The sequence below is a fragment of the Pseudopodoces humilis genome, chromosome 11, assembly GCF_049639895.1.
Source record: "Pseudopodoces humilis isolate 2021_Gansu_Grassland_sample_001 chromosome 11, ASM4963989v1, whole genome shotgun sequence".
Lineage (NCBI taxonomy): Eukaryota > Metazoa > Chordata > Aves > Passeriformes > Paridae > Pseudopodoces > Pseudopodoces humilis.
In genome coordinates, this window is record NC_142210.1 from 6,885,124 (window position 1) to 6,911,484 (window position 26,361).

At 38.6% G+C, this 26,361-nt stretch overlaps 1 long non-coding RNA gene across 1 annotated transcript; it reads left to right on the plus strand.

Moving 5' to 3' along the window:
* The first annotated feature begins 1,459 nt into the window (after positions 1-1,459).
* LOC148183588 (uncharacterized) lies at positions 1,460-24,796 on the plus strand. The gene is made up of 4 exons (XR_015773494.1): positions 1,460-1,622; positions 4,569-4,655; positions 24,111-24,165; positions 24,656-24,796. It is a non-coding gene; the product is annotated as an uncharacterized LOC148183588 (long non-coding RNA).
* The last annotated feature ends 1,565 nt before the right edge of the window (positions 24,797-26,361 follow it).

Here is a 26,361-nt window from a genome sequence, read left to right on the forward strand (position 1 = left end):
GGAATCTGAAGCACTTTGATTCAAAATAATTTTGCAGTTTTTCTTGAGAGCTGACTTTAATACCATTTCTATTATCCTTGCTAGGCTGTGCTTTCTGTCTGGACTGCATATCCCAAAATATTTGATGGGTATGCGTCCTTACAGTGTATTTTCCTTTTCATCCATCAGGGTAAGTGTGGAGAGGAAGATGCCATGTGGGATCACACCTGAGAGTGCAGAACACAAATAAAAGCATCCAAATTGCGTGAAGTCCCATTTTCAAAAGATCTTATTCATAGAAGTCTTTGTAATGTTCTGTTTTTCCCCATACTTCTATTGCAAAAACCTGAGTAAGTCTTCTACTTAATATTCTGCCTTTTTAACCTCTTGATTCCTTAGAAAGAATAATTTATAATAGAATCTATTTGGATGGGATTTGGGCTTAGTTTTTCTTTTCTGCTTGGTGTAAGGAAGGATGTAATAGAGCTCAACAAAGATGTCATAAGGAGGAAATGTAACAAAAAAACTGAGGACTTTGTTTCAGTTTTTTTCCTGGGTTTTCCTCAAGATACACATAGCACATTCAGCACTTTTCCTCATGTAGTCTCAAGTCTTTGAACAGAACATAGCCTTTCTTAAATTTAACCATTAGTTTTCTGTGTAAAAAAGAGCAACAGAATACATTAGAATACCTAATACAGCTGGGTTTTTTTTCCTGCTCTTTTATAGCAACGTAAGATGGGAGAACAGGTTCTTCCTATGCAGCAGAATCCCTTGTGCCTTTTTTCAACTGGATTGCCAAAAATTGCATTTGTCTTTCTCTTCAGAGCTACAGTGTTTGATTCACATCCTCCTTAATATGGTTATGATCACCCTCTATTTTTCCAATATTTATATGACCACATTACACAAGTTTAAAATAGACAGGAAATGGGACAATAACTCCCCATCTGAAACATGGATTTTGTGTAGACATGGTTTTGTTTACCCCACAGTGTTCTTTAAACAATCACTTGTTATCTTTTGCTGGTGCCAAGGTTAACCCTCATAAAATAACAGTATTTGTACTAAGCAACCTATTTAAAATATTTAACATTCTTAGATGCTCTGTTTATCTAAGTGGCATATTCATTATTCCTTTTCCTGACCAAACTCACAGAAATATATTTTCTTCCTTCAAGAAATGGGAAAACAAAGTTTATTTAATTAGGGATTTGGTTCTGAACAATTTTAATCCACTTCTTTATCTTTCTATGAAATTTTCCTGCCTTGGGTTAAAATTATTTATTGATATCATGCAGTAACAGATGCATGCATTACATGCTCATGCAGACAGGGAAATTTTTATCATCAGGAGACTTGAAAGGTAGGAGGATCCTTTAGTCCAATAAACTTTTCAAGTTTATAGGAATGAAAAAAACCCAAACAAAACCAAATAGAAACCCCAAACAAAACCTGTTTCCTCTTGATGAATGGAGCACTGAGGCTGAGGAGCAGCAGTGGCACAGAGCTCAGTTAAGGGCCTGGCTCAGGGAATACCATGTGGATAAAGCAGGCTGGCTGTGGCCAGGGACAGCTCCGATGAGACCTCGTTACAAGTGCACAAAGTGAGATAAAGCCCGAGGACCTGGCAGCAACGAAATGTGAGTGGGCTGTTATTCCAGGAGGGAAAACAGTGAGTTGCTCTCACAAGGAAGTCAGGCTAACATTAGACTTTAAATTACAACTTCTGTGCTTTGGAAAAAGATGATTAAGGCTTCCTTTTTTTATATTATTTTCTGTGTTCCATGGAAGGCATTTTTAAAAGCAATTTGATTCAACATTTGTAGGGGATGAAGTACAGCTTGTTAAACAGCCAGCATTAATCTGCTGATATGTCTGGCTTAGAAATGAGGCTTGAGCTCGTGCTTATTGATGACACTGAGAAATTCAGCTGCTTCATTATTGCTAATGAAGGTGGAAAGGTTAAATTTAGATCTAGAGTAAGCCTCTGGGAAGAAACTGGGTGGGTTTCTTTACTATATGTTATATGAGATCTAGGTGAGATTTTTACCTTTTTTTTTGGCAGGGGAGGTGGGAGCGGATTTTGGGTTTTTTACCCCCTTTAAAATACAATTTTCCTGATATTTTATCTTGTTTGTTTCCATAAACTGTTCAAAACATGGGAGATGGTGGTTATGTTCTCATATAGTTCTTTCTCTCTCTGCTATTTTAGACATATAAAAATGTCTAAAATAATATATAAACATATAAATATGTTATAACATATAATATATAAACATATAAAAATCTTAAGATTGTCCTATAAATAACTTGCCTTCTGACTTGTGCAACTCAAACTCCAGTGATTAATATCACCAGCATGAATGGTGAATTTGGGATTTTTGTTGCCAGGAGTTAAGCAGATTTTAAGTTGTGGATCTGGAATCATAGCAAGATATTATGAGGAGTATTTTAGCTCATAAAATGTACTGATTCTGAAAGTGAACAAAATGAATGTGTTTGTACTGCTTCTTTGAAATGGTAGAAGTGAATTTGTGCAATGGTGTAAAGTACAAGACATCTACTCTATCCTAGAGAAGCTGACCACTCTTTAATTCTGAGAGAATTAAAATGTACCTTGAATTTATTAATACACTCCTATCAATCTGTTAATATATTTTTAACTCCATTTCACAAATAATGAAACAGAATGAGACAAGACAGATGTTTAATCAAAACCATTGGGCAGATTTAGAAATAATAAATCAACAACAGATTTAGAAATAACCTTTTGACCAAGAAAGCCAGCAGAGAAAGTGTGATAAACAACTGTCTTTATACTTTGTATAAGCCTTCTTTTGCTTGAGAATGGAGCAGCCTCTGTTCCTTAAGGACATAAAAAACTTTGTAATACACATTTGTAAACACATATTTTTAAGCCTATTACTCAGTTGCTTGTTTGTCTGAAGTCTGTAGATGAGAATATATTCAGAAAATAAAGGAAAAGAGGACAGGAAAAAAGGATAATAAGTAGGGAAAGAAGAAAAGAGGAGCAGCTGATCTTTAAAAAAGGTATGGGGATATCAGTACCATGGAAATGAGGACTGGGAGAATGGTAAATGGGTTTTACAGTCAGGAACATGCAGGTACTTACTACAGAGTAAAGGAAATAGTTAATTCCTCATAGTTGGCCCTCATGGTCAGCACTTTGCAGGACAGATTGTCAGTTTTTACAACTGGTTTGTTCAGAGAATCAGGTGTGCAGAAGAGCAATTATCTGCAAAATAGATGCCTTATCATATCAAAGAAGCCTTAAAAGATTTGTTTTGTTTAGACTGGGTAAATAAAGAAAAGATATGATTTCTACTGAAAAAATATGTCAGAGCAATAAACTACAGAGACCAGAGCAGTGAAATACTACATAAGCTAAAGGTCAATATTAGCAGAGTAACCAGTGGTCATGAATAAATTCAGGTTGAGAAGAAAAAGTGAGAGTCTGTGATGTGATTTCCTAAAGCATCTTTCAAGTGTTGAATGCATGCTATGCCCAGTTGAGTTTCAAATTGTGACAAGATGCATGAGTTACCTTGTCAAGGCATCTCTCTTTTGAAAGATGTGAATCCAAGATGCAGTTCTGTTTTAGCCCATCATCATGGCAAGGGCTTCTGTCCTTAGCTAACTTTGAGAGAGCTGCGTAAGCAATGTCCCGTGGCTCAGAGATAAATTTCCTGACATGAAAATATTCAAATATTTGAGAAATTTACTCACTTCTAAATGAAACAGAACTTCTACATTTTTTATTAATCAAAAGGCAGAAGGAAGTGTGACTCATTTAGAAAAGGTAAATGTGTGACTGCATAGGTTTGGTTTTTTTGCAAGGTGCAAATATGGAGTAAGCAAATCCAGGGAGCTTAGCAGTAGTGTGCTTACTGCCTGCACCTTGCTGTTGTTTTTCTTGGGAGAGGCTGGGTCTCAGTGAGAGGAGGGACCACAGCAGCACACATTGCTGTCCTGGCTGTGTTGGCCTTTGGTGTTTTATATGAGCAGCCTGCTTTGGACAACTGAGCAAACCCAGCTATCCCAGATGTGCATGGAGGCGATGGAAGTGTTTTCGGGCCACTGGCAGTTGCCTAGGGAGTCAGTTACCTTGCTGCTCTCCGTCAATAAATGTAGTTTAATTATTAATGTCCATCTGAAGGAGATGTTCTTCTCTAGCTTGTCTAAGCCTGGACAAGGAATTTGCTGACCCAGGTGTACATTAGAGACATAAGCTTCGTTATTGCTAATGAACCAGTTAAAGAAATATTGCCAGGAGACTTTGGTTTTTTCAAGAGATAATTCATTGGAAATTTTGGTAAGTAGCTGTGCAGTATAGTTTGTTTTCTGGATATGCATATAACACAAAGCTCAGTTAGAGCCTCAATATTGTGAAGGAACCATAAGTAGAAGGAAAACTGGTACACCAGCTGCTGCTACAAAGGGAGACTGCTGAGTATTATAAGCAGGTTGTTTATCCTAATGAGGCAAATATTATTTCACATTTTGTTTTCACTTTTTGAAGTTTCAGTGTTTCCTTTAGGGTATGGAAATGTCTTATCATGTTCCAGATTCTTCTGACAGTCTCAACAGCCTGTGGAAGTGATTCCTGTACCTAGAAAAGGCACCTGAAGAAATGGAGAGAACCTACTTACAGTGTAAGCAATGCCAGTTTAAAAGATTTTTAACAAAACAAAAAGGAATACTTACAAGTTGCTCTATTTTATTCAAGACTTTGTGGAACACTTTACTTTCAATGATCCTTGTAAGGATTTACTTAATCTTTAAAACAAATCAACAAGATTTTGATGAGCAAGTAATGGCTCTGGGACAGGGCAGCAGGTCAAACAGGTGAAATCCCATTTATTCTGGAATTTATTTAGCACAAGTAGGCTCACGTTAGTTCTGGGGATACATCACAGTCTCAGATAAAAAGCCCTGGTAACTCTTTCTCAGTGCTGTTATACCTCTCCTGGGAAGCACAAGCTCACTTATTTTTTAACCTGTTCTCTAATCGAATACAATAAGTTATCTTTCCCTAGTTCTTTGAAAATACTCTACAAAATCTTCTGTGCATTTTTAGTAAGTTTAGACACAATGAAGTGTGCTCTACTCAAGTAGTTTCATTCATAGCATGCTGTATGTGCCTTAGCCTTGATGAAATTGCAGCTTGGATGGCTTTGATTCTATCAGCCTTGTGGAAAAAGCAGTGTTTTTTGTGACGTGAAATGAGTGAGATTTGGTGGTGGTGGCTTTGACAAACTAATCTTTCAAATTTTGACTGGATTTGGAGATAGGTTGTTAGTCACTGTGGTGGGAAGGACTATATTTAATTTTTTCCTATGACATGGAGTGATGAGGAAATTGAATTTATTATCTTTTCATGATAAAACATGATATATTTATCCCCAGAAATGAAATAGAAGTTCTGCATAAGCCAGTGTCAATGGTGACCTAGATTTCAAGCCCCCTATTTTTAATCATACTATGAAATTTTCTCTCTCTCTTTTTAAAATGGATCTTTTCAATTTTCATCTCTCAAAAATACAAGAATTTCTGGCTAAGAATATACTCTTTATTCTTTCTTCCTGTTATATTTGAATCTTATCTTGATTTTAGTTTGCCATGTGTACCAAGCTGAAGTCTATGTGTTGACAAAGCCAAGTCTGTGTGAGATTATGCAATACATATGTGCTTCAAGTGTCTCCAAACATAATTCAGTGTTCCTAAATCCAGCTGTGTAGTACAGTACTGACTTTGTTTTCTGTGTTCTACAAGTCCTGAGTTCAGACTAGTGGAATTTTGATTCCTTGCCTGTCACTGTGCTTTATCCAGAATAGAGCACAGTGTTGAAATTCCGAGATATTTGACCATATTTTTCCGTGAAGTGGAATCTGAGGGGAGCTTTGGTGTGTAACTTGAGGCTTACGTCTGTCTTTTGTTAGAGCAGATGTTTTGAATTATTTTTTTTAAAGATACGACCAGTTCCTATAAACCAAGCTATCTTTCCTAACCACCATCTGTCACTGCAAAGAAAGGAAGGGACATCCCCACTGGAATAAAGGTGGAGCAGGAGTAGGAGCCCAGCTCCTACTGCTCATTCCCATTGTCCTTCATAGACTTCTATTGAGTTTTATGGTGTCAAGAATAGGAATACTCAAATAATGGAAGTCATCATTCTGGATGTTGAAATAATCCTCAGAAATGGATATGGACAGTTCTAAGGGAGGATGGAAGAGGGAGGCATTACAACTTCATTCAAGGAATTGTCAAGTTTGTATCTAGACCCTGCATCCCTGGGATGGTGCTAGAGATACTGATAGAGGGCTTCTGAAATAAATGTTGGTAACAAAATGACAGGTTTTTATTTTAACAATATGTAAAAGTCTCTTTGAATGGCTTTAACCTCTGGTCTTTTTTATTATTATTTTATTTTTTTAAGGAACAAGCACTGAATGACTGTACTTGGGTAGTTGTCTTTCTTCTTAAAAATGTGCATTTGTAGCATTTGGAAGAAAAGTTACATGCCATTCTGTAAAAATTAATTCCAGAAAAGTAAGCTAATGGTGAGTTGGATCTAAGGTTATTATGTCTGCTGCTTCCTTCTGGTAAACATGAACTTAAGTTAAGAATGTATTATTCTCAGAGCTTGACTACTGAGGATTTATCACAATAAGAACATTGCCTTCCTATTGTTTATAAAAAACACTGAAACAAGGCCTCTAGGTTATAATTCAACTCCCCTACAATTATCAGGCTGGCACTTTATAAAAAAGCTATTGAATGAACCCTTATTAAGAGTGTGTTCAAACCACCTTTGAAATAAAAGTATGAAAAGTAGTTCAAAATACACTGGTGAGCATTACAAGCAAAAGGGTCCATGGTATTTACAGGGACACAGCATTCCATATTATGCAGGAGAATTACTGAAACCAATTGCAGTGATACATTTAAATCACTGGGGGGGTGAGGTGGGAATCCTGAGATCTGAACATATGTTAAGTGATAGAAGTGAGACTTTCAATGTCTCTTAACTTCCATTTACTGTGAACAGATGAGATTTTTGTTTTCTAATTCTTTGAGTTGCCTTTAGGAATTCCATCCTAGACCAAGTCCAAGATACAATATTTTTTCCTCAGTCACTTAGTCGTAGAAAAGACTGAAGGTGTGAGGATATATTGAAAATTGTTCTCTTCTGCAGTTCTTGCTTATAGTTATTAGTGATATTTTCTAACCGGAGGATCTGTAATTAAAATCAGATGGCAAATACATGAAAAACTTGCCAGCACTGCCAGCTGCTGATGCCATTTCAGAAACATAGTTTTTGTGCTTGTTATATCTGAATGGGTTGTTGTGGAAGTTTATTTTCAATCTCAGCCTAGTCCTGGAAAGAAATTGGTAGAATACTTAGAAATACAGCTCCAACGTTTTCCTCATTTTTGTCCATGCTTTAGAAGAAAGAATATTACAGCTGGAGTTGGATGTTGCTCATATATTTTTAAACAGTACTGGGGTGTAATGCTGGAAAGGAGCATATACCATGATGTTAATGATATGCAATTAGGTAGCAGTCTGTAAAACCCCCCAAATCAAAACTATTTGGTGATCAAAAGACAGGCTTTTGTTCCACCAGGTCAGATAAGCATATCCCCTATTTTGACTACAGTTTCCAAGAACTTCAGTAACTGGAATTTGGGATTGCAGTCCTATAGAGGCTCAACTTAATTGGCTTTAATGATATTGGGCCAAGTGGCTTCTCTCACTATATTGGAGGTGATGCATTGGTATGTGTGTGTGTGAAGGACATACTTCAGCTGGAATAAAACTGAGCCATCCTCAAGCAAAGTGACATTTCCAGCTCCTCAGACTCTTTGTGGAACCTAATTCACACAGAATGTGGTCAGTTACACTTCAGTATTGGCTAATCTTCAACTGCAGTCAATAAATCAGCCTGGGCAGGGAGACTAGGCAAGTCAAACATGCACTATGGTGTTTGCTTTTCTAGCCTTTTTGAGAGGTCAGATAATGGAGACATCAATTAAAAGCAGGATAAACAGCAGGGTTCTTCCAGTGCAACAGTGTTTAACAGTGTTTCCCTTTCTTAAATGGAAGTGTGAATTCAGCTTCAGAGAAGGCAGCCAAATCATTTGTTTTGTTTACAAGCAAAGTAATTCAGACATGGCTGGTGAAAACTTCAGTGCTCAAACTTCTTTCATAGAACACAGAGTGTAGATTTTGAGAGAATATATCAATGTCCAAATCTTCTTTACAGAAAACAGTGGTTTGTTTTTTTTTCAACCTCATTAATATTCCAGTGGTGGTTTTTTTTTTGTTTTTGTTTTTGTTTTTGTTTTTTTTGGTTTTTTTTCAGAAGAATGGGAAAGGCAGAGCAACTGGAGCTATAAAATGCAGATTAATATCTTCAAAACATTGAGCAATATATTTCAGCCTAAATGCATTGCAATAGATTTGCCACAATGTCAGAGGTGTTTTAAACTGCACTTAAGGATGTAGTTGAAGTCTAAGTTGAAGTCCAGTTGAAACAAACTGGATGTAAGTCATCTGCAGTACTTTGAATGCTTCACTAGAACTATTTGACTGAACTGAGTGATCAAACTTTATAGGGCCAAGTGGGACAAGCTAGCTCTTAGCTTTGGAACTGGCTGTCTTTCTGTGAGTGTGCAGACAGTGCCAGCAGAATAGCAGTGACAGCAGTGTGATGTGCTCCTGCAGCCCATCTCTGCAGAGCTTCTCACTTTGTTGCCACCCAGTTTCCCATATGTGCACTATCACCCCACATGTGAGGTAGCTCTTCAGATTTTAATTGCAGATAACTAGTGCATGTCCCAGAACTGAAAGAAGCTCTGCAGGTTTTCAAATCACCACCAGACTGCCTGTTTGTTCACCCTCTGTTATTGACAGGTGTTCTGAAAACAAGGCTAAAATTGTCTTTTTACAACCCTGTGGTACTGTTTCATTGTGGGCATCAGGGAATGCCTCCAGAGGTAAGTGTTGCTTCTCGCTAGAAGTGCTCCAGACAAGCGAGTTGGAATGATAGTGCTGGTGATATCTAATATTTAAGGTGAACTTCAGAAGGAAGTGAGTGGTAACCTTTGGAGTGATTGAATTATCACTCAAAAATGCATTTGGCATTTGCAACCTAAGACAGCATGAAATACACATCTGGCAAAGTATCTGCCATAGGGCACTTCAGCTGAGCCACCTACTACAAGACTAATTGTGCTGGGCAAGACTTTAGGTCTGGTATTGCTGAAAGCTTCCTGCTCCTACAGGAACCACAGTGCAGGATATTAAAAAGCTACAGCTGTTTCAAGAAAGACTGCAGTGGCTGCCATAATAATTTCCTATAATAAAACAAGCAAACAAAACCAAAAACCCCAACACCCCAAACCAAAACCAAAACCAAAACCAAAACCAAAAAACAAAACAAAACAACCCCCCCCCCCAAAAAAAAACCCAAAACAAACAAAAAAAAATAAAAGAGAGAGAATGTGACAATGAGGTTTAGGTGCAGGGAGTCTAACCAGTGAACTTCCATTTTTCCATACAGAAGGGCAAAGTTACTAAATGTTAGAGGAGAAGAGGAGGATAGCTTTTAGGAGATTCTAAATTTACAGAGAATTCAGGGTGAAGTGGGACAACTAAGATCAGACCTGACATATTGCTTATCCTCTTTTCTTGGCATTTAGTTTCAGATAAAACCAGCTGGATTCAGAAAAGTGAATCAGTGCTAAGTGCTTCCATGACCTGGAACTGGAGCAGTTGTAATTGACAACAGTTCCCTTTCCTGTATTCATTGAATAAACAGAGTCCTTTTCCTATCAGGGATGTTTTCAAGTTCTCTAGATACAGTTTTCATCAGTATCTGTGGCTGTCCTGTTTGGAACCCTTTGGACTCTGCACCACTCCTATTCACATGATGATCTCGCATTCCTCCTGGAGACAAAAATGTGTGCTCATCCACCTAGAGAGTGGAAACTTACTGACTGCACAGAGCTTGGCAGGAGCTCCTGTTCCAGCCTCCTGACAAGAGCAGGGACAGGCTACATTTCCATAAGTGCTGAGCCAATTAAAGCCTTCTTGTCTCTGCATTGAGGCTTCTTCTCTCCCTGTTTGTTCTTTCTCCATTCTTAGGATGAGTATGCAAAGCAGAAAGCTGCTTTTTTCTGTGCCTAGTCAGTGTTGTAGGCAAGGTTTGGAGCAAATGCAGACCCATTGTAACATTTCTGCAAGAGCCCTGCAAGTGGACCTGCCTACAGCAAGAGCACAGATTATGTTTTACATCTGACACATTCATCTTTTAACGTATTAGAGCAGAAGCTGCAACAGTTCTTTGGAGTCCCCAAATGAATTATCAGTGCAAACTGGCTTTCTACTGCCTGGAGCTCTGTCTGTGGTCCTTGTTTTAACTCTTTGCTAGCCACAATCCAAACCACAGAGAAAACTGCAGTAAATGATGAAGTTCCTTAACTGCATGAATGTATGTTTTTATTGTAGTATTAACTTAAATAAACTATTGCCTGCAGTGGAAGTGTGTTGTAAAAGCAGCATCTATGTGTGGCTATATTGGGAGAGAATCACTCAATGCATAGTATTTTTTCCCATTTTCCTTTTTGAAACTTTCCTACTAGGAAGCTTTAGGGAAATGGTTCAAGCACATCTGGTGACCCCAAAGCCATAACTGTGCAGATACTTTAGGGGAAGGCTTGCTGAGTTCCTCCTAAAGGTTAAGAGCAAAGGCAGCCTGTTTCTACTCTTCCTTCCACTGCTTTATGCCCTTTTCATGAAGTCTTATAAAACATGCATTTTGAATGGGTCATATTATGGGCTCTTACATAGTCAGAACTTCACACTGATTTAATGACCAGCATTAAAGTTATGTCTCCAAATTTTTATCAAAATATCCAAGATTAGCTTTGCAGCTGGGTTATGATAGATTTTATTTTGCAGGCAAGCATTTGTATCCAGTATGCCTGAATTTCTGGTATATTAAACCTACCAGAACAAAGACTTATTTATCTGTAATTGTATCATTAAAACTGCCAGTCTGATATTTTGATATTTTGAAATTTAAATCTAAAAGCAAATATTCTTATTATCATTCTCACAGGTTAGTAAGGAGTTCTAAAGAGCTAAGTCTAAGTATGGCTAAGCTGTAGTGCAGTACTGAGTATAAATACACTGCCAGTAGATCTCTGGTGGGTATAAATGTCAAGGGAGAGGAGGATTAGTGCTGTACTATTAGTTATGTTGAGATACGTTTTGAAGAATGTGAAAAACTCATTTTGCTATCAGCAAAACACACAGGGTCTGAGTTCAGTTACAAGTTTCTGCTTTCCTAAGAAAGATTCAAAACTCTATTAAACAGAGAGAACCAGCTTGCACTTCCAAGGAGATAAGACAGATGAGGTAATATCTTTCCCTCCCTATCTTTCTGTTCTCCTCCTTGGCTGCTGACTGTGGCCATGCTGTGGCTCACCAGTTGTTGTGCATGGGGAGCATGGAAGTGAGTGTAGGACAGGTGAGTGCTTGGAGACTGTCCTCACACTCACCAGTCAGGTCCTTCCTCAAGGAAGTGCATAGCAACAGAAGAGTCACTGCAGTGCTCTGCTGGACATAAAGTTCAGCTGTGTATTCAGAGAAAGAAGGTGCCAGACTTGGTAGATTTTCAGCAGGACATTGATAAAACATTGATTTGTTCCAGATTTTCCCCTTACCCTTGCTGCTTTCCCTCTCCTACCCACACACAGTCATTGCATTGAGTCACAGTGCTTTGTTATTGCAGTCTGTGCTGCAGCCCTTCTCTGAAAGGCAGCTTTCCCTGCTAGTACTTCTTCTGCTGGGAACCCCAAAACTTTATAGACTGTAATAATTTCTAAGTCACAGGATTACCAGAACATGCAATGATGAAGAGGCCAGATTGGCTAAAGCAGGGTAGGATCTGGTAAAAAAACCTCTGTAACTCAAATAGGAAGAGAGACAATGTCAAGTAGTGAATGGACAGGAAGTCAGACGGCTTAAAGCCCAAGATGCTGGTTTTTTACTAGCATTGAGTATTTTCATTTTCATTGAAGTTTTCTTCTTGTTGGTAAATTACTCTTGCATTGTTTGCTTTTTAAGAGAGAATTTTTTTTTCATGGAAAGCAGTGAGTGGACTTTCAATTTTTAACACAAACAAAACTTGTTTATATGGAGCCATGCCCAGTATGAGAGATTACATATCAAAGTATTTTCTTTAGGTGAAAATCCTGAGAACAAGTAAAACTCAGGGAAAACAGAGAACTCTTCAATGCAAAGAGTAGCTAGAGGCCTTGTTTTGGTTAATGTGTTTGATTTGTTTGATTTGAAGATCAAAGAGAGATTTATGGAGAACAGTAATGCTGTGGAGACAGTTGTTTGAACTTTGGGTTTGCTGATACAAACAGCTGCTGATATCCTTGAGAGGAAGATCCTTGATAGCCGTGCAAAACAAGCTCACTACTTTCATCTGCACTGGGAAAAGCTTGGCTGAAAATACTCTACTCACTGCTGTGAGTAGAGGAGCAGAGAGAAAGAGTGGTTGTATGGGCTGCTTGGAAAAACCACAGAGGTGAAGGACAAAGTGTTCTCAGTCTGATATGGACAAAGTTAAGATTAAGATTGATTGGATTTGATTGCCCTGTGGTGTGGTGAGCTCCCTTAGGAGTTAGACTGCATGTTTGTGTAAAGCTTGTATTTCACTCTGAAGTTAGGATGGAAATGTTTCTCAGCAGGAGATATATCTTAGAGCTTATCTAGGAAAAACACATAAAGATTATGGGAAAAAATCAGTTTTTCAAAAACTTGCAAAATGGGAATTCAGAAGAACTAGTTTAGGCCAGAAATAATGTTAAAGGCATACTGTAGTCTTCCTCTCCTTTTGATATGTAGAAGGATTTGGATTTGGCCTTTATGTTCTGCCCCTGTCTGACCTGCCATAGCTCTGAAGAGAATTGTTGTGTTGACAACACATGATAAGGCAAAGCAGAAGTTGTTCTGGTCAGAGTGTTTTTCAGGCAGTTATCAAATTACTCATAGCTTTTCATCAAAGCAAATCAATCTACAGCAATATGAATTGAATATGGTGGTTGGTCCTGAACTTTTAACAGCCAATCAGCACAAAGATACTGACATATTCTCTTTTGCTGATGTTTTTAAATCCTAATGTACTCTCCCCACCCTTCAGCTGTTTGACTTGCCTTCCATCTTGCTTGAGTTCCTCTCTGCCAAGCTTTGAGCTGTGTTTATCAATCCACTTTGAGCCCAGCTTCATCTGGAAGCAGGCCCAGCTTGTGGTAGAAAGTGCCTAAACCTAATTTGTTGTAGCAAAGATGTATTTGACCAAAAGCAGACAAGCATGTGCTTTATTAGTGTTTCATGGTGCCTTCCAGCAGGGCAGAGCTGAAAACTGCAGCCTTTTTTAAAACAGCAATGGAATTATGTGTTGTATAAATTCTTAAAAATCCTTTAATGAAAACCAACCAGTTGTGCTGTTATCAGCAATGCTGGGGAAGGCAGTGTGAAAGCACAAAATGTTATATGGCAAGGCTCCTTAGGGGTAAAACAGAAACACCAAGACCCCTGAGATTGGTGTGTAAGGGACATATTGAGCAGATAGCAAAAGCATTGTAACATTGTAGTACCTTCTGGCTGCTAAATATGCATTAAAAAAATCAAATTACTCCTATTACAGTATTACTGCTACTACTACCACCACTATTAAGGAGATCTGATCTTGAGGGTCTAGCAAGTGTGGCCTTTAGAAAGCTGCTGCTTGTTTCTACCGATGGCTAAATATGTGTACAAGCTGGAGTCATTTGACAGCATATTTTAAGACATTTGAGACATAATGCATGTTTAGATGCTGTAAAAACAGTAGTTTCATCTATATGCCAACTTTGCTTCAGAAAAAGTCCCTTTGAAAGGGCTGCAAAACCTGACTCTTCTTAACTTCCATTGCAAGTTTCCAGCATTTCCAGGTGCCAAGGTTGTGTTACCTGTTTTATAACATAAATTAGTGGAGAATGGTTAGTAATCCACATTCTCTGCTGCTGCAGATCTCTACTAACTTGGGAAGCTATGCTGAGTTCACAGTGCTGAATTTGGCCTACTCCTGTAGTTCACAGTTCTGCATATTAATTTGGGTACTGTTGAAGGGGGGCTTAAAAACTCAAAAAAATACAGTTAGGAAGATGGATATTCTAAAAGACAGTGTATGACTGATGCCATGGGCCCCTCAAGTTTAGGGTAATTAGGTTTTGTACTTCACTTCTTGCAGCTGATCTGTTGCCTAAGGGACAGCAGAATTTCCTCGAGTGTTTATAAAGTCAGTCCTGGCTGCAGAGTCTCTGGACAATTCACTTGGCAACTTCCCAGTATTTTGTTTTCCTGCTTCCTTAGTAAAGACCCTAAAACCTTACAGATAATTTAATTTACTGCAGCCACCTCCTTTAAATCAAGAAAATCAGTTATGTGAGCTTCAGAAGTAATCAGACCTTCTTAGACTTTCCTGTACTTTTTTGCTAAAAATAAAATGGAAGTGTCTTCAAGAAAGGTTATAAATTTAGCAGAACAGTTCCTTTCTGTGAGGAACATTCATCAGGGAAGGGCTCTGTGCAAAGGCACACACTTGGGTGCAGTGTGAAACAGAGACAAAATCATAGTGCTGCCAGTACAAGGTGCTGAGAAAGTCTTGGAGCTGGAGCTCACTTATCTGTACAGAATCCATTTCTCTGTGGGAGAATCTTTCATTTTCTGTACCCACCTTTAAAAAGCAGAGTCAGATTTCTTCAAATAAACATGTAGAATGCATGTTCTAGAGAAAGTGAGAGCAAGCCTGTTCAAAATCAAATCAGTGGCACTCAGACCTCCATGGGAGTGGTTTTCCACTCAACCAGTTGTATTCTTCCATCCTTTTCCTATCAGAGTAATTAATATTAAATAGTGTCATTTATTTGAAAACAAATGAAAGGGACACTTGGTTCAGGGGAAAAAAATCCCTTTACTCCAATATTATTACCCCCTTATACCCCCCTGTTCTTTTTAATTGATTTAAGTTAATAAGATCTAATTTTCATGAAGCAGCCACACCAGATTAAATCAATCACAGGCTGTCAGGCACCATCCTTGAAGATACACTACAATGGGGAAAGTACATAAATAGGACAGAGACAGGGAAGGAATTAGCAAAGTTAAGGTCAATCTTATACCTGTGGGAATACATTCCTTTTATCAAGTAAGGTAGCCAACAATCCTCCCTGCTATGCTAAAGAACAGAGGACAATGGCACTGGTTGTAAAAACTGTACATGATCACTGTAGCCCTAGGAATTATTCACACCTAGGAAACATTGCCACACATTCTTCTGATCTGTTTAGTTTCCCTTATATTTCCTTTCTGTTAATTAATGTCTTTGGGATGCAGAGACCACAACTGCATGCTGTACTTAAGATATGGGTTAGGCAAGGATTTCTACAGCAGCAAAATGATACTTTTCAAAATGTTTTCTCTTTATATCCATTCAGGTATCAGAGTCTTAGAAAAACAGATGTGTACACAGCTTTATTTCCTCTGATTCAGATATAGGAAGCAGAAAAGCGTCTCAAGATTTACTCAGATTGAATTAGGCAGCAGTTATGCCTCATGTGCTGTAGGGCTCACATCAGTAATTGCAGGAGGAGGTGAAATAGCAGCTGCATTTTTGCTGTATTGGAGTGACTGGTTCCTCATGAGTGCCAACAGTGAGATCCATTCTGTATTGCACTGCTTCCCAGCAGGACAGTCCATCTCTTGAGGTGTCTGGAAGATAGTATTTTTTTTCTTTCGGTGAAAATATCCTACATAAAGAGGACACCTTGGTTCATGGCTGTTCTGTGGTGTTAAAGCAGCATCCAGCACTCCTAGTGTGAAGAACTGGACCACTAAAAGTGCAAGTAATCCCTGTTCGCACAGCCTGTCTTGATGGAGCTGGGCATCAATTATCTCTCTGATCTAGGTATGAGTAATACAGTAGAAAGGAGCTTAGTACCAGCAGTTCCTGAGAAATCTGCCAGTGAATTATTAAAACCAGTGTTTAATTAAAAGATACACTCAATCTCATGGCCAAAGAAGCTCAAAGTAGGACATGTGAACGACTGAGAGCCAGTTCAGACCAGTTTTCTCAGAACACCACTCACAAAAGCACTGGTAAGGGAATTATTCTAGCAACACTGCTTTGTAAAGGGAAAAAAAAATCCCATTTTTTTCCTATCAATGTAGGTCCTGTTGTTTTGCAATTTCTGAAAACTCTTTGACCCTTTTGTGGGACTAACATACATCTTATGATTAAACACATCAGATACATACATGTTATTGTTAAACACATCAGATGTGGTTTATTTCACCTTTACCATTACTACAGGAACCAATTTAAATGGAAAACTTTACTAAATTGGATTAAACAGGACTTCATCTCAATCCAGTCCTCCTTCTTATACTGCTACATCCAAAATTTCATTCCGACTGATCATTTGAATGCATTCTTTAACACAAGTTGACTGCCCAGTGAAGCCATAAGGGAGAATCTGCATCAGTTACAGGCCACTTTCCTTTGAGAAGGATTTTTCTATCACTTTTTCAGATGAAAAACATTTATTTATGTTAGAAATTTTCCTTTTGTCTTTTTTTTTTTCCCCAGTATTTAGGAGAAAGGCAAAAGATTGCCCTAAATGCGCAGCTCTGGATTTACTTTTACATGCCCAAAGTCTCTGTAAAACTTCATGTGTGGACACAGAGAAAATAAAAGTGTAATAAAGGAAATTCAGACTAATGACTAAAATTTCTGTATTGTTTTTATGTTGGTTACAGAAAATGAATGAAAAAACTACTCAAGGAGGACTCAAGCCTTAAAACCATGATAAATTTTGTAGGTAGCACTGGAGGAAAAATTTTCAGGTGATATGTGTTGAGTTACCACTTATCACTGATTTCTCACTACTTCAGTTGTATCTGTAAGTATTTATTGGCTTATCCTCATGTGGGGAGAACTCTTTGAGATGAAAATGTAGGTGAATTCACATTTCAGTTTTTGATGCTACCAAAATGCCACACATTAATATGAATGGTGGTGGAAGCAATTGGTCTCTGTAAGTGAGGACAGCCCTTCTCAGACTGTGCTGCTGAGAGAAAGGGGAAAGTCAGGCTGTCCAACTGCTCATGGTTTGCATATGTGTGAATATGGAAGGAGGAAAAACCCTTTCTTCATTTATTGTGGACCTTAAGCAAATACTTAATAATGGGGGAAAAAAATCTCCTTACACCTGTGCTGATCTGATTTGGACTCTGCATTAACAGATAGGAATTGTGTGTAGAAGCTCGGTTTATTAATGGCCTATTCATATTTTGAGAATTAATTCAATAGCAAAGAACAAAATATAGTGTACTAAAACTATTTTCCTGAAGTTGAGACAGACATGCATCCCACAGGCCATTGTTATTTTTTTTGCAGTTATAGAAGTTGTTCAATTTGATAACTAGAATAACTGAAAAATGCAGACAGAGGATCTCAAGCTAAAGAAGCCACGTGGTTTCCAAAGACACATTTTTTTTTTTTTAATCGAAGTTTTGGGGACTATAACATCTCTCTTTCTTATTGTTTAAATCCTCTTGTTTTCAGGATTGTGTGCTTTCAAAATTAACATCTTGAATGTATTTTTTTCTCTCTTTTTAAGCAGTTCTGTGAGAACATTTTGCCCTCTAGTGGTGCAGAGAAGTGAGAGCGAGCTTAGCCCTTGCAAGACCTGTTAAAAATATTAAAAGCCATCCATGGTATTTAAACACAGAAAATTCAGCTCCATTGATCATCACCATTTGTGAGCTATGTTTCAAGGGCCAGGAAAAATAATGAGTTATGAAAATATTCTATATACGGTTGATTTTTTTATGCAATCAATTGTGAATGTTGATGTATAATAATGAAAATTATTCAAAAGCATCCAAAGTGCTTCAGTATTCACAGTAATTTTTCTTTTTTGTTGTAAATCAAAGGGAGAGTCTAATAACAAACACCCTTTAACCTATCCTAGAAAGAAAACATGCATAACATACCAGTGTTAAAAAAAAAAAAAGGCTTTTGGCTGGAAAAAGAGAAGTTTAATCAAATTGTAGCCAAAAGATTTATAAATGCTTCCTTTGAAAAGCCTCACTCTGAAAGATTAATATGTTAATTTAGAATAAATTTAGTTCAGTTAGTCAAGCTCAGAATTCAACTACTTTATACTACAATGCTTCTTACTCCATGTATTTTTTTAAAATACCTCTTCATAATCAGAGAGTCATTAGAGAAACTCCAGCATTACTGAAATGCTTTTTTGCCACTGATGATGCTCCTGGCCTCCACAGCATCCTTTGACTTATTAAAAAATATTTTCAGGCTTGAACAAGTCCAAAGAATGATTGCTCGGGCAATCCTGGCAGGAGGTGACAGCAGCAACCACAGGGAGGCAGGGCAGGCAAGCGTTAGTGAGCAGGGAGGCACCACAAAATGCCAAGTGTTTCTGCACTTACCACATCCTAAAACACAAAAGCTTGCCCTGTTCCTACTGATGGTACATTTTGCCTGTGCATTTAAGAAAGACACAGAAAATGGTTGTAAGCAAGTGATAAGAGGTCTACTGAAGCAATGAGATGCTTGGTTTATTTTTTTTTTTTTTAACGGAGCTGAACAGTAGCTGCTGTGCAGAGGAAGTGACAGATGAAGCAATGGTGATGTGCACTGTGGTTTTCAGGACACCACAAAACCAGTCCCATCCAGTTTTTCCATGCCATGACTTTCAACAAGCATTTAAAATTTACATGCAAGGAGAGGCAATCCCAAGGGAGCTGGGCTTGGGAAGAGTTCCTCCCTGTGCAAGTTTTTCTTTCTTTTTTAAACTCTCTGCTCAGATGGTTGAAGCAAACATCAAGGTTCCCCCTCACACATCATACAAATAACTACTTTTAGAAAGTACAGTTTACTCTAGCTTCCCCTTAGCTAAATTAGCTATAGCTCTGGTGTTTCCAGTTTTAGTAGCATGAAGTAGCATGAGTTCTCTTAACATCATAAAAAAACAACCTACCAAACAACAGAGACCAAACTAACCATGAACAATTTAAAATATTGCCTAAAACCTACTGTCTTTGAAGATGAATATTTACTCCTGTGAAAAAGATTCACCAGCCAAAAGCTGAAAAAAACTTCTACCAATCTACACTGACTGGTAGATTTTTCAATATATGTTTACAATAAATAGTTTTTTTAAGCCTTTCTATGCATCATTTAGTTCTAGAAGTGCTTCTTCATGTTTACCTTTGCTTACAGCACCGAAGTAAAAATAGAGTTCCTAGGTGAATAATATTTATTTTACAATGAAATGACAGTGTATTAAGAGTGCCACAAAAAATATTGCTTTTCTTACTTTTCCTGGTCTGACGGCTTCAAATTCCAGTAGTTGTCCATAGATTTGCCAGCTTCTAAAATAAAAGGTGTTTCCCATCTCAGGAGAGGATGAACAGTAAGGAAAATGGTCAGAATTCTGGTTCTCACTTATTTTTCTGACTTACTATCTGTTGCAAATTGGTCTCATTAAGGAAGGTCACCTACATTCCCCTCTTATATCCATATCCACAGTGCAATAGGATGTTTTTGTATTTGCCCTCTAGAGCAATTTTCCTCACAAAAACCCTCCTCCCTCTTTAATCTCGTCTTAAAAAATGGTTACTTTCTCATTTAGTTTCTCTTGGCTGAAACACAGCAGAGTAGCTTCCACTTTTGGGTAGAGGTTGTCAGACTGAGTAGTTTACTGCTTCAACGGTGTTTAAAGTAGTAGCACAGAAGCTGGCAGTGTAGGGTCATTGCAGGTTGTCTCCTGTGCTGAAGGAGACTGGGATAAGCACAATGCAGACATTTTCCCAGCTGAGAGAGAGGGTATGGCAAATGGGCAGACACCTTCCTTCTAGCCCCACTTTTTTCTCAGCTTATAGAGCAACCCCAGCTCCTCTCAGGGCACTGCTGGTAGAGGAGCAGCTGTTCCTCACGGAAGTGTTGAAAAAGATGGAGCTCCAGGAGAAGCAGTTACCTTACTCAAGTCATTTAAAGCCTCTGCAAACCCCAAAAATCTTGCTGATGACACAGCTCCTGTCTGAAAACTTAAGGGATGACTCTGCTGTTCACAGTTCTCAAGATTATACCAAGGTCCCAAAAGAATCCTTTTCATTTTCCGTTTCCTATTAAATCCTACTGATATTTCTGTTCCATTGGCCTTGTCTCATTGCCACACCAAACCAGCTTTATCACAGCACTGAGGCTTTGCTGCTCAAATGGGTTTTGGGCCAGAAAAATAATCTGTTCTGTTCTTTTGGGAAGCTTTGAACTTGCTCTGACCCATCAGAACCACTGTCTTTTGGAATAACCCAGTCTGCCTAGGCTGCTATTCAGGCTGTTAAACAAAAGAGAGGCCATTGGCTGATGAAGCCCAAGCTGTATATTTCATGCAGACTTCCCATGTGTGCTCCCCTGACCATACTCCTTGCTAAGCTTGCCATTCCTATGGAGGAAGCTGTGGTTCATGTTTTTTCCTCACCAGTGGTGTAGCAGGGATGTAGGAGTCTGTGTGACCCATCCAGCCCTGCACATTACTAGAAATGTGTCACATTCACTGGGCCCCTGCTCTCTTCAGGAAAGAAAGGCACAGTAAACAAGGAAAGTACTTCACAGGGTTTTTTCTGCTTCACTTTCCACCCCTCTACTCTCAGAACAGCTCTGCCCTAGAAGAACAATTTGCTCAAATTCTGAGTTCCTGTTTTCTGCTCTGTTGGCCCTCTGAGGGACTAAGACATAACACAACTGTCATTTCTGCTCGTTTCCTGCTTATAGTACTGAGACCTTTCAGGTTCAATATTCACATTTGCCTAAAGTCATTACTGTATCTGCTAAGTAGTGAATAATGAGGTTGCCAATAGAGCAGCACTTTACTCATTTCATGAGGAAAATTTGCACTGACACTTAGCTGTGAGTCTGTTTTGAATTTTTCTGGCTATTGATCTATATTGTGAAGTGCACCCCAGACCTTCTTGACCTGACCATAATTTTTAGTCCTTCATTTACAAAGAATTAAAATACCATTTCCAGTAAACCCAAGCATCCCCCTGGAATGTTGCCTAATTTGATGGAAAGTAGTGTAACTGCTGTTTGCAGAAAGACATTTGGATTTACAGCCTGAAACCAAAGACTTAGGGCCAAATACCGTCTTCAGTTGTGCCACGGTAATTCTAATGTAATTCTGCTTGTAGTGAAGCTCCTCTCTTGTCATCCTCTTCATGTTTGGGATTTGCAGAATATTTTTCAGGAGTAGTAACAATTTCCTCTGAAAGATCTCCAGGAAATGGTCAGAATGAAAAAATCTTACATGAGTCCACAGATTGGTCAATGAAAAATGGAGAAATCAAGTTAGTTATTACTTGGCATCTGGTAAGTGCTATGTAGCATTTCTCAGAAACTAGAGAAATATTATCTGGCACTTCTCTAACTCTATTTTTAGCAAAGAGGCTCTTTCTTCATCCTCATTTAGATTCTTAATTCCAAGCAATGAACTCTGTCTTCTCAGAGAAGGAGAGGAAAAAGGAGAGTTGCAAAGATATGGTTGGGATATCAGACAGCACTGCACCTCGGCTGAACAGTGATGACTTAGCACAGATCCTTAGCTGTGTTTTCAAGGTAAATAACTTTGAGTGTGAATGGAAACAGGGTGCCAGTGCAGAGGGCACTGAAAAGCAAATGCACTCATTAGAATTCAAAGCACTCCTGTGTGCCTTCTGTCCCTTTGAGAGCAGGCCACAGATGGCTTGTAAAATGTACCTCAGCCTTTGGAATATGAATTTAGAGCTGCCAGCTGATGCCCCGCTTCCCGCTGTTGGTTGCAGAATCTGGTTGGTGGAGATCAGACAATATTACAATGTCAAATTGCCTGATATACCTCCACCACATGCTTGCTCTTTAAAAACATACCCTCAAAAGCTCTGATGTAAAAGTATCATCACATATTCCCTGGGCTAAATCATTGCAGTTAAGCGTGGCTAAGAGATCAACTTGAAGGGTTTTGTTTTCCCTGTCAGAAGCATTATTTTAATTATATCTCCCGTGGCCAAGCAGCACCTTGAATACTGCCTTTAAACAACAATGTCAGTTGAGGGTTTTAAACTAATGCTTGTAGGTCTATTTTAACTCAGTCCCTGGCATTTAAATGTAGGAATTGCTCTGATGTTGTAAATGACTCAGACCCCAAGCGAGAATGAGTGATAAAAGTTTTATTGAGAACTAATAAAAAGTCCTCAAAGCAAAAGGGATGGCACTGGGAGTGTGGATGACCATCAGAGGCTCAACCACAAAACGGCAGCTCCACCTTTTATACCTCTGGTGTTGCATCAGCCAAATACATTTTCATAGGCGGTTGTACATATTCAAACATTTTCTTTATATATCACTGGCCCCTCCCAAAATCTGCCAGTTGACTCTTCTTTGCCGTCCCTTGGTGGAGACCTTCTTGCAGCTGGATTGGAGGTGAGGTGTTGTCACCTCACCAAGTCCCCCAGCCACAAGCTTCCCCCATTCCCGGCTGCCTCATGCAAGGGGCACGTGTACACAGCCTCCCTCCACATGCCCACCACATATCCAGTGCCAACAATACAGAGGGGAAAAGGGAGGATTAAAGGGAGGACAAAAAGGGGTCCAAAACCAACCTACAACAACAGTCACACATCAAAAGAACTTTAAACCTTAACAAAGCTGCATTTAATACACATAATATCCATTCCTCTTTTGTGGGAGCCAATCACCACACCACCCATCCATAACATCTGATAATGTTTCTAAGTTTTGTTCCAAATCCTTGTGAGCTTGAAAAGTCCAAAAATGCTTTAGCTAGCTCTAGAAATCTGGAGGACCCTGGAACCAACTCAAATTCACATCACTGCCTATAGATTAAATACTCCATCATCTTTTAAAAAAATACAGCTTGTAAAATTTGACATAGAAATTTAGTCTGCCTTATAACAGGAAGAAGAAACTGGGTTGAAAGAGAAAGAAATGGGATAGTGAGACTACAACAAAGAAAACCAAGCTCTTTACACGTGACATTGCAGTGGGCTAAGGGAAAAGGCTTGTTCTTAGGGAGGGAGCTGTGCTGCTGGGGAAAGAAGCACCCAGAGGGGCAGAAGAGATTTCATTCTGCCCATCCATCATAGGAACCAACCTGACCAAACCCAGTCTGTCTGTTGTAGTCTAGGCAACAGCACAGGGGTAGAGGTAAAGCTGTCTAAAACCCTGCTCTGTTGTAGCTTACCCCAGCTTAGAATAGGAGCAAAGCTAGTTAGTGGTTGTCCTTGCATGGAGATAGGCAAAGTGAGCTGCCAGGTGAGATTAAAATAATTTATGAGATAAAAATAATTTTTAACAACATTGACAAAAAGTGGCAAAAAATTTCTATTTTTCTTCTACAGGGGATAAAGTGGGCTACACAAAGCCCATCATTTCCTCTGTGTGCCTTAGACCAGCCCTGAACAGTCCCAGCCTGCAGCAGAGGCCTGGCTGGGGAACTGGGGACCTCCCACATCCTAATGCCAGTCTGGAAACCTTAGGGTGCCTCACGTGGAGTCCTGGCTGCTATCTGCTTTCTCAGTAGGGAGGGCAGTTGTAACCTATCCAAAACCAATTATATTCTGTAGATTTGGTTCAAGTTTTAAGTTTTTTTTTTTTAATTTGGGAAAACCATTCAGTTGCATAAGGGAGGAGGTGATGCCAAGACATGAGCTGAACTTCAGTGTCTGGTTTTATCAGAGCAACTGAAAGGCAAGCATCTAAAAATTCCAACATAGCAAACTAGTCTGGTTTGTGCTTTATGTTTGAAATTTCTAATAATTTTTAGATCTCCTGTTTTAAAGGCAGCACTGTAAGTGGATCTGTACACCAGTGCCTGTTTCGTGAGTCCTGGTTGTCTAAAGCCTGTGTTCTGTACAATCACAGCCCTTGCATTTGCTTTCTTTGTTGTTTTCTCTCCCCACAGTCCCCATCTCGCTTCTGCTTTCAAAATGCCAGCTGAAATGAAGAGTACTAAGGAGGTAGGAGTAATTTCTAAACATACTGTTACAATTTTGTGGTGTGGAATCCAAGAAGATTCAGCCAATAATGATGGAGCCTACATTTGCCATAGACAGCAAAGTTTAAAGCAAATGAGATGGTGTAAATGGACCGAGCCACAGAAACACATTTTGTCCTTTGCTATTTTTCTAGAAAAAATAAAATCAAGGTCATTTTGGGATGCAGAACTAAATATCTGCATCTGGCAATTAGGAGAATTGGAGTAATGGTGGTGGGTCTGAAAGAAAGCCAGTTTGATGGTCACATTCTTTACTGGTTTCATTTGCTGCTGTTATGGAGATTGGAGCACAGCTGTGCTTAGCACTTGTTTACCAACTCAGATCCAGCTGGGGAAATGCAGTCAGTGCTCCTAAGAATGAGAGGTGAAGTTTCTGATTTTGATATACATTCTCTTTGCTAAGTGCTGAAGGTCCAAAATTCCACCTCTCCAAGGTATTTTCTGCTTTTCAGGTGAATTGCGCTGAAGATTTCTGGCATCCTTTTGAAAGCTTCCTGCAGGAAAGATGAAATTTCAAACCTGTATATTATCTGAACCTTGATCTCATCCTGTCTGCTATTGAAATATATGACCCAAAAGTGCTTCCCTATGAATTAGGCACTCATCGTGCATTTTAACCTTCTTGGAGAAAATTATGCAGGTCTCTGGGTTGCCTGCATGAGTTATCTTTTATTCATTAGAATCCTAAATGTTATTGACATGCATTCTTAATTATTCCCTGCTGGAAACAGTAGTGTTCCTGACCAAGTATTTTACATTTGTTATGTCCTGCTGCTAGCATAGTTAATAATGTATATAATAATAAAATAAGAAACTATCAGAGCAGAATAAGAGAACTTATTAATATGATTCAACATGATTTCACAGCCTAACAACAACATTTTCTGAATACTTCAAGCATGCAAAATCTTTGGGATAGGTCTAGCATGGAAATGTCACTACCAAAAGAAAAGCTGGCAAGATGTCACCTGCTGTCCCTCCAAAAGCATTAACTGGAGAAGTACCTTCCTTAGTGGAACTCAAGGTGTTACCAAAAGCTTTCAAAATTGGTATTTGGACATGTGTCTGGAATTAGTGGTTGTTTATTCAAACATAAAATCCCAACCCTAAAAATTATATTTGTGCTTCAGTGTTTCCCTTGTCTCCTCTTTTTCCATCTCTTCCTCTGTGCACACACATATATACTTTTATTTTGTTTTCTGCTGTATGGAAAGCCTAAAGGTTTCTAAAAAATTAAAAGCTAGTTGTGAAAAGCTGTACAATATTCAGGGCTGCACTCTGGTAGGAAATCTAGAAGCATCAAAAAAAATCAGTAAAAGATTACAGCCTTTTGCTCTGTTGTACACCAGACAGAGTGCAAGTGATTTGCCAGCACGTTCACATCTTTTTCCTTAGTAATTTCCAGCTGGCTGCAATTCCTTAAATACATGGCTTTGCATGCTGTGAAATTAAATATCATCCAGTTTCTATGCTGTCATCCCAAAGATTTTTCAGTTTAGCCTGCAGGATATTTCAGTCTTCACTGATGCTGATAACATGTGTAACCTTTGACACTGACAAATGCCACCTTCTGCATCTTTTTAATGATAATGGCAAAATTAAATATTAAAGAGATGTAGTCCCAATTTCAGACCTTGAAATGACCAACTATGAACCAATTTTCAATCTTCTCATTTTGATATGATTTCTCAGTTCCTTGGTTTAATCAGATCTCTTGCTGCTTTATACTTATTGCACTAAATGTTTTCCTCAGCCTGAAAAACCTAAAGTGCTATTTAATCACAGCAGGTCTAAACTACCTGGAATTTCTTATGAAAGAAAATACTAGAATGATCTCAAGGGTGTGATACTGGTAGTGTGATATAGGATATTATCTCGTTGTCCATTCATCACTTCATCTTCAGTATTTCTTACCTTTAAAATGTATCCTAAAATCTTAAAAGCTTTTAAAGATAGGCCAACAAGCCCGCAGTTGATTAGACTGTTTATCTTGCTGTTGTTTTCCAGCCATTTGCAGGTTAACTGTCAACAGCTCTCTGTAGCTTTTCTTCCTGTATCTGAAATCATAGTGTCTTAGAATAATTTGGGTTTCATTGTGACCTCCAGAGGTCACCTAGGCCAACTCCCTGCTAACAGCAAATCTCATTAAGGTCATCTG